The sequence below is a fragment of the Pongo abelii genome, chromosome 11 (assembly GCF_028885655.2).
Source record: "Pongo abelii isolate AG06213 chromosome 11, NHGRI_mPonAbe1-v2.0_pri, whole genome shotgun sequence".
NCBI classification, from domain to species: Eukaryota; Metazoa; Chordata; class Mammalia; order Primates; family Hominidae; genus Pongo; species Pongo abelii.
The window spans coordinates 111,477,316-111,486,012 of NC_071996.2; the positions used below are offsets into that span (position 1 = coordinate 111,477,316).

The 8,697-nt window shown below is 45.8% G+C and overlaps 1 pseudogene; it reads right to left on the reverse strand.

Annotated features, from left to right (window-relative positions):
* Window positions 1-5,275: 5,275 nt before the first annotated feature.
* On the reverse strand, window positions 5,276-7,595 carry LOC100436346 (replication factor C subunit 2-like; annotated as a pseudogene).
* Between the last annotated feature and the right edge of the window lie 1,102 nt (window positions 7,596-8,697).

Below are 8,697 nucleotides of genomic sequence, written 5' to 3' on the forward strand. Positions count from 1 at the left end.
GGGGCCTGCGGCTGCACAGCCAGTCTATATAGCAGGATGGCTGCTGCGTTGGCAAGAACAACACAAAAGGGGCCCTCAGCGGTAAGGGGATTTTATGCGTCTCTTTAACATCCTGCATTCACTGGAAATGATTGTAGATTGTGTCCTTGTTCTCTGGCATATTCTAACGCTGTCCTGTACATACTGCTCTGTGTTGCTTTTATTTGGATTGTTAGTGTTTTCTAAATTTATCTGTGCATCAGTCTGAACTTTTGACCTGAAATTCGTGGCTCTCTCTATATGATTGAATTATTCCCTGTGAATTTTCTGGGAAAGATCTATGCCATTATAGAATTGCTCCAGGATTCCAGAGAGGTTGCTGAGGTAGAATGCCACAAGCACCGACTCATTTCCCTGGATGGCAGAGACTGCTCTACCTTACATTTTCGTCTTTATACAATTTTCCAGTCCAGAGCAGGACACAAATCTAGATTCTTATCTTGGCTAGTTTTGACATCGTTAACCCAATGCTTTAAGACAGCTCTTAACTATGCCTTTCGTGGGCACGTCATCTAACTAGAAATCAGTCCCTGGTAGTGAACTTACGATAACAAGCAGGGGAAAGTTTTCTATGGTCACTGGGCCCAAGACTGAGAAGTACCGTATACTACTTTATAGATTGCTTTCCCTTTTTCAAGCGTGAGGGAGGCCATAAAGCTTCACGGGCAAGAGTGTGAGCTTTGGACTCAGGCCGCCTGCACTCAGAAGGCCCACTGATTAGCTCCTTGGCAAATTATATAACCACTCAGAGCAGGAGTTACTTCATGGACAATAGTCTGATTAATGAGAAAAAAAGTGAGAAAAAAGAGCAGCCTCTGACATTCAGATGCTGGCCTGGCACTCTCAGTGAGGACATGTTACTCCCCTATTAGACATAAACAGTCTCACAGAATAACAACTTCAGACAAGGCTACTCCGAGACCATGATGAAATGAGATAAAATAAAGCCACTTCTTAACTTTGCCTATGCGCAGACAAAAACAAAGTCAATGCTCCACTCTCAAAATCCCAAGCCCTCACTCTCTCAGCCAAAATGATTAACTGCCACTTCTTTACGGATTATAGGTTTATCCGTGTTCTAGTCTCCCCTCCCTATGGGTAAGATTTCTTGAGATAACTTATCACAAAATTAACCCTGCTTTCTGCTAACATCTAATCTAGAGTGAACTCCAACTTTTTTAGCTCCTTCCCCAAATCACACAACTGAAGTGCAAATCCTATAGCAATTTCTTTCTGAGCTCTCTTACTGAGACACTCCATGCTTCCCCAAGGAGCATGTCCTCTCTTGCTGCCACAAGTAATAAGCTCAACTGTTTAAAGACAGGTGTGTCCTTAGTGGTCTTTAGCTAAAAGGACATTGACATGAGTAAGTGGGATTATGTGTATAAGGCATTTGGCACATACTTGGCACAGATGAACACTGAATAAATGTTGTTATTAGTAATAGAGTGACATTGTTAAGGCTGACTTCATCCTGTTTATCCCTCTCAAAGATATTTAATCCTCTCAAAGATTCCTGAAAAAATTTATCCTCTATGAAGCCATTTTGTGATTAAAGAAAAATTAGGTTTGGAAGGGACTTTCGAAACCATCGGGGGGTTTTCAAACTCCAGTGCGCCTAAGAATCACCTTGCTTATTAAAAATGCAAATTACCATCTTGATCTTTTGGCCAAATCCTGCATCATTAGATCAGGAGAAGACCTCAGAACCTATATTTTTATTTTTTATTTTATTTATTTTATTTTGTTTTTTGAGATGGAGTCTTGCTCTGTTACCCAGGCTGGCATGCAGTAGTGAGATCTCAGCTCACTGCAACCTCTGCCTCCCGGGTTCAAGTGATTCTCCTGCCTCAGCTTCCTGAGTAGCTGAGATTATAGGCGCGGATCACCACGCCAGGCTAATTTTTGTATTTTTAGTAGAGACGGGGTTTTGCTATGTTGGCCATGATGGTCTCGAATTCCTGACCTTAGGTGATCCACTCACCTCGGTCTCCCAAAGTGCTGGGATTACAGGCATGAGCCACCACGCCCAGCCCAGAACCTATATTTTTAATAAACACCAAATAGTTCTCGGGCCAAAACACTGCTGTGGTTTATCCCTTCATGTTTTGACAAGGAAATCACATATTTTAGCCATCCCTAGGCAATGCCTTATTAGGAATTGTACTAACATTCTCTTAATTCTATTTATTTATTTTTTGAGACAGAGTTCTGCTCTGTTGCCCAGGCTAGAGTGCAGGGACACAATCTCAGCTCACTGCAGTTTCTGCCTCCCACGCTCAAGCTCAAGCTCCCACCTCAGCCTCTTGAGTAGCTGGGACTACAGGTGCATACCACCATGCCCAGCTAATTTTTTGTATTTTCTTTATGTAGAGACAGGGTTTCACTATGTCACCCAGTCTGGTCTTGATCTCCTCAAGCAATCCATTTGCCTCGGCCTCCCAAAGTGCTGGGATTAGAGGCATGAGTCACTGTGCCCCGCCTAACATTCTCGTTAGACTTAAAAGCAGATGTGCTCTCTGTTTTGTGGCACTCTTTTTTTTTTTTTTTTCTTGAGACGGAGTCTTACTCTGTCACCCAGGCTGGAGTGCCATGGCGTGATCTCAGCTCACTGCAACCTCCGCCTCCTGGGTTCAAGCAATTCTCCTGCCTCAGCCTCCTGAGTAGCTGGGACTACAGGCGCCCGCCACCACGCCCGGTTAATTTTTTTTTTTGGTATTTTTAGTAGGGACAGTGTTTCACTGTGTTAGCCAGGATGGTCTCGATCTCCTGACCTCGTGATCCGCCCACCTCAGCCTCCCAAAGTGCTAGGATTACAGGCGTGAGCCACCGTGCCTGGCCAGCACTCTTTCTTGTTCTATAAAGTTTCATATGTACACAGTGAGAGAATCAGAGCAGAGATACCAGCACTTAAATTAGAGCACTGGTAAGAAGACAGGAAAAGCAATAAAGGGGCCAGAAAGTGCATATTACAGAACATCGCTCTTGTTCCGTAATGGCATAGTCTTGTATTTCTCCAACCTTTTTTCAAATCTTTCTCGTTCTCTCCTTCTCTCCTCTGCCCCAACCACCTCCCATCCCCAAACCCCTGCCATTGTAGCTGCCTTACATAGGGTCTTACCATATCTCAGCTGGACTTTCAACAGCCTTCTGACTCTGCCCAGTCTTGTCTTCCTCCAAACTGCACTCGGCCAGATGCTGGAGTGATGAGAATCAAAACACATCAAGTCATGCTGTTCATTTGCTTGAAAAATTTCATGGACTCCCACTGTCTCCAGGATCCAATATTGATCCTTTAGCACGGCATCCTAGACCTGGCCTCCCCTGTCTGTCCCCACACTTTCTGATCGATCACGCCGAACCGCTTGTCATTTCCCAAATGCACATTGTTATTTCATGTTGTTCTTGTTTTTCAACATATTGATCCTTCTCAGTGAGACACCAGTTTATTTTTCAACCAGAGAAATTTTACTCTTTCTTCAAGTCTCAGCTCAAGCATCAGTTTCTCTGTAAAAGATTTTCCTGAACCCTGCCTAATCTTCTGGGCTGAATTAAATACTGGCTCCATGGCTCCTCGTGTTCATACCACTATAATGGTAACTATCACTTATCTAATTATTTTGTTTAGACATCAGTCCCTCAAAATAGATGGGAGAGCCCCATAAAGGCAGTGTCTATTCCATCTTTATTTTTGTGTTCTCACTAATTGGCATAGAGGACTGGCACATAAAGGTTACTCAATAAATGCCTGGGAGGGGGGATGTGTGAATGCTATTCCTTGTCTGAAATGTATTATTATAATGGTCTATGGAGCCTATTTCAAATGCTCAGTATACACAGGCATAACACACTCACATCGAAGTTCAGGATGTGCAACTTTCAGTGTGTAGGATGACACAGGCACCCTGCACTTGATCGATTTAATGGGGCTTTTTTTTTTTTTTTTTTGAGATGAAGTCTTGCTCTTGCCGCCCAGGCTGGAGTGCAATGGCGTGATCTTGGCTCACTGCAACCTCCGCCTCCTGGGTTCAAGTGATTCTCCTTCCTCAGCCTCCCGAGTAGCTGGGATTACAGGCACCTGCCACCACGCCCAGCTAATTTTTCTGTCTTTAGTAGAGTCAGGGTTTCACCATGTTAGCCAGGCTGGTCTTGAACTCCTGACCTCAGGTGGTCTGCCAGCCTCGGCCTCCCAAAGTGCTGGAATTACAGGCATGAGCCACCACACCCAGCCAGCCATAGTGGGCCTTTATAACAGTGGAGATAATAAGCAAAAGGGAAAAACCAGGGATGCTGTGTTGTGCCCTAAGTCCTCCCACTCCTTAGTAATTCTAATTTTTATTTCTTCTGAGATGAGAAATTAATGTTACAACAGCGGTAGCCAATTCTAGAGTTTTGCTGGTGTCTGAGGTCCAGCCAGCAGTTGATTTTACCACCCACCTTCCTGCTTCTTAGCAATTAATATACGGTGGTATCATATGCAGTCATGCATCTCTTTTTTATATAAGATTGCAATTTTAATTTTAAAAAATGGGAAAAAATAGTACCCTTGCAAATAAAAAGGCAATTCTACAAATTAATATAAAATTCATTGGGCAATTCTAAAGCGAAAGCCAAGAGTTCTCTCGAGGACATGGGAAAGGCATCAGGCTGGGGTTTTTGTGTGGTGCTTCGCCAGTCGGCACCCCCTCAGCAAGCCCTTCCTGAAGGGCTCATTGTCCTGGTTCTGAGAAGTCTATCTAAATAAATTACAGCAGACTCTGCCCTCACCCCAGGGAACTGGGCCCTTTCATGCTTCTAGAAGAATTGAGATTAGCTTGTCCACTCTACTCTCTAGTCATCTTCCTACTTGCAGGCTGCTAGGGGCCACAAGTAGAAAGGAGAGGAACAAGCAAGGGCAGAGACAGGAAGCTGGTTTTCCTTGAGGTCTCAAGTGGTCACCTTACAACAAACACTGCAAGACTTTATGAGCTAAATGTCAACTCACACACAGATCAGGTGCCTGCCCTGAGCTTCTCTGAGCCTTTCTGCCCCGCTGCATCACTCGTCAGTGAGTCTGAGGTTGAATGCAAACACTCGTGGAGCAGAGATCAGCTAGAAGCAATGTGAAAACCATGAGGGTTTAAAGTATGGTGTATGCTGGCACCAGCCTAAGGTGGCATTCCCCATCCATGCTTCCCCCTCCACTTCAGAAGGCTGCACCTCCTGTATTGCAGGGATGAGGACCCTTGTAACTCAATCAATAAAGCCTCTGCTCTAACTTGGTCGCCGGGGCCATTGTCTTCTGACACAGCCTGGCCAGGAGCCCCGTTGTCTGCAGAAGGGAGTTCACTCCTCTGCTGCTTTCATACCAGTGTATCCAATTTCCTTGACGAACTCCACTTTATCAGTTATTCTGCCATTTGGAAAGTTTTACACACTTGGAAGATGTTGCCAATGACATCTTCTGGTGAGTAGCCCAGATGCCATAGGTGAGCGGGAATCTTGTAGGTTTCCTTGACGTGGGCATTCACACAATGCTGGATCCTCTCCTTCATGAGCAGGGGATGGGGTTCGTCGCAGACCCTGAACACATTTCTCGCTGTAACTGAAGCCAGATCCTGGGAAGATGGACTGCAAGTTGTTCAGGGCCTGCCTCATGTCTCCCTGGGCCATGAAGACGATGGCTTCTAGGCCAAAGTCAGTGTACAGCACTGTACCCTTCTCTCTAGCATTCATCAGCCTTGCACTGGTCTGGGCATCAGTCAGTTTTGTGTAGCGGAGGACTGTGCACTGGGATCCAGTGGCCTCTGAACAGAGACGGGAAGGCAGTGAGGCTTCCCTCAGAGGCTGGCATCACCCTATTAGCTCTTGGATTACGAGGATGCAGCTGCATAATCCACACAGCCCAGCCATGCTGGTGGTGCCGCTCCTCTTTGGCAGCAGGTGCTTAAGAGAAATGCGGTAAAAACAGGGCTAAATGTCAAAGTATTAACCAAAGTATAAAGTATTGCTTCATAGATTGCTTTTCCTTTTCCAAGCATGAGGGAGGCCATAAAGCTTCATGGGCAAGAGCGTGAGCTTTGGACTCAGGCCGCCTGCACTCAGAAGGCCCACTGATTAGCTCCATGGCAAATTACATAACCACTCAGAGCATGAGTTATCTCATGGACTATAGTCTGATTAATGAGAAAAAAAAGTGAGAAAAAAGAGCAGCCTCTGACATTCAGATGCTGGCCTGGCACTCTCAGTGAGGACATGTTACTCCCCTATTAGACATAAGCAGTCTCACAGAATAACAACTTCAGACAAGGCTACTCCGAGACCACGATGAAATGAGATAAAATAAAGCCACTTCTTAACTTTGTCTAAGCACAGACAAAAACAAAGTCAATGCTCCACTCTCAAAATCCCAAGCCCTCACTCTCTCAGCCAAAATGATTAACTGCTACTTCTTTATGGATTACAGGTTTATCCGTGTTCTAGTCTCCCTTCCCCATGGGTAAGATTTCTTGAGATAACTAATCACAAAATTAACCCTGCTTTCTGCTAACATCTAATCTAGAGTGAACTCCATCTCTTTAAGATCCTTCCCCACATCACCCAGCTGAAGCGCAAATCAGACAGAGGCCTCAGCCAGCACTGCCCCAGCATGGCCTTGGCTGGCCAGGGCTTTCAGATGGAGAAATGATCCTCCAAGGCAGACATCCATGTGCCACAAGCCCTCAGATGAGTCAGTTCAGGAAGACTCTGGAATCACAATGTGTGCTGAGCATTGGGCCCTTCTGGGCAGACGACAATTCAGTCTGGCTGGGGTAGGAACAGGACACTCGCAGTTTCTTTAAAGCTCCACTGGAGATGCTGACCTACAGCTGGAGCTAAGAACCAACAGTCAGACAAATGTAGAATTCTAAAACTCTCCTTTATCTTCTCCTTAGACTACTACAACAGCTTCTTCATGATGTCCAAGCCCCAATTTGGCCTCTCTCTGATTCTTCATCTATGCTGCTGTCACACGGGCCTTCTGGTGATCTTGTCTGAAGCATTAAAAGCAAGAACACAGTGAGTGATTTTAGAGCAGATTTCAATGGTTCCCCTGAAGGCTTGCTGGACTCCATCAGTTATGCTGTCTGCTTCATCCAGGAGGATGATCTTATATTGACCTTTGGGAAGGATGAATTTTTGTCAAGCAAACATTTTGATTTTATTCCTCACAACATCAATGCCCTTGCCATTTGAAGCATTGAGTTCCAGCATGGCATCCTTCAGTGCTGGGCCCAGGATGCTTATAACGTTGTCAGTTCCCAGGGGGCCAGCAAAGATGATGTGAGGCATATTCCCTTCTCTTGCAAAGATCTCCAGCCTGCCCACAGTGTATTCATTCCTGTCAATTTCATTCAACTTTACTGGCCTATATTTTTCAACCCCACTGTCACGTCTAGATGTGCCCATTCCTTATGACCTGGGCCCTCACCATGCAGCTTGCAGTCGTTGGCCCTGCCAGGGGCCTTGCTAGGGGCAGAGGCAGGGTCTTGGGCTGCACGCTTGCCTGCACCGCCGCTACTCATTTGCACCTCCATTCTCTAGCTCTTTTTATTTTTATTTTTTTGAGATAAGGTCTCGCTCTGTTGCCCAGGCTGGAGCACAGTGGCGTGATCTTGGATCACTGCGCCTCTATCTCTCTGGCTCAGGGGATTCTGCCACTTCAGCTTCCCAAGAATTTGGGACCACAGGTGCCTGCTACCATGCCTGGATAATTTTGTTTATGTTTTGTAGAGATGAGGTCTCACTATGTTGCCCAGGCTGGTCTCAAACTCCTGGGCTCAAGCAATACTCCCGCCTCAGGCTCCCAAAGTGCTGGGATTACAGGAGTGAGTCACTGTGCCCGGCCCATGCCTCCATTCTCTAGCCTCCTCTTCCCCCATGCATCTCTTATCAATGGGATACATTTTGAGAAATTTCATTGTTGTGTGAACATCATAGAGTGTACTAACACAAACCTAGATGGATCAGCCTACCACACTAGTATTTGTGTATCTAAACAAATCTAAACATAGAAAAGGTACGGCAGAAATGCCAAGACCAGCTCGATCGGGGAGACCCTAAACCAGTGGCACTAGAGGAATTAAAGACACACACACAGAAATATAGAGGTGTAAAGTGGGAAATCAGGGGTCTCACAGCCTTCAGAGCTGAGAGCCCTGAACAGAGATTTACCCACATATTTATTAACAGCAAGCCAGTCATTAGCATTGTTTCTATAGATATTCGATTAACTAAAAGTATCCCTTATGGGAAACAAAGGGATGGGCCGAAATAAAGGGGTGGGTCTGGCTAGTTATCTGCGGCAGGAACATGCTCTTAAGGCACAGATCGCTCATGCTATTGTTTGTGGTTTAAGATGCCTTTAAGCAGTTTTCTGCCCTGGTGGTGGGCCAGCTGTTCCTTGCCCTCATTCCAGTAAACCCACAACCTTCCAGCATGGGCATTATGGCCATCATGAACATGTCACAGTGCTGCAGAGATTTTGTCTATGGCTAGTTTTGGGGCCAGTTTATGGCCAGATTTGGGAGGGCCTGTTCCCAACAAGAAATATGGTATAAACGATAAAAAACTGTACACCTGGCCGGGCGCGGTGGCTCACGCCTGTAATCTCAGCACTTTGGGAGGCCAAGGCGGGCG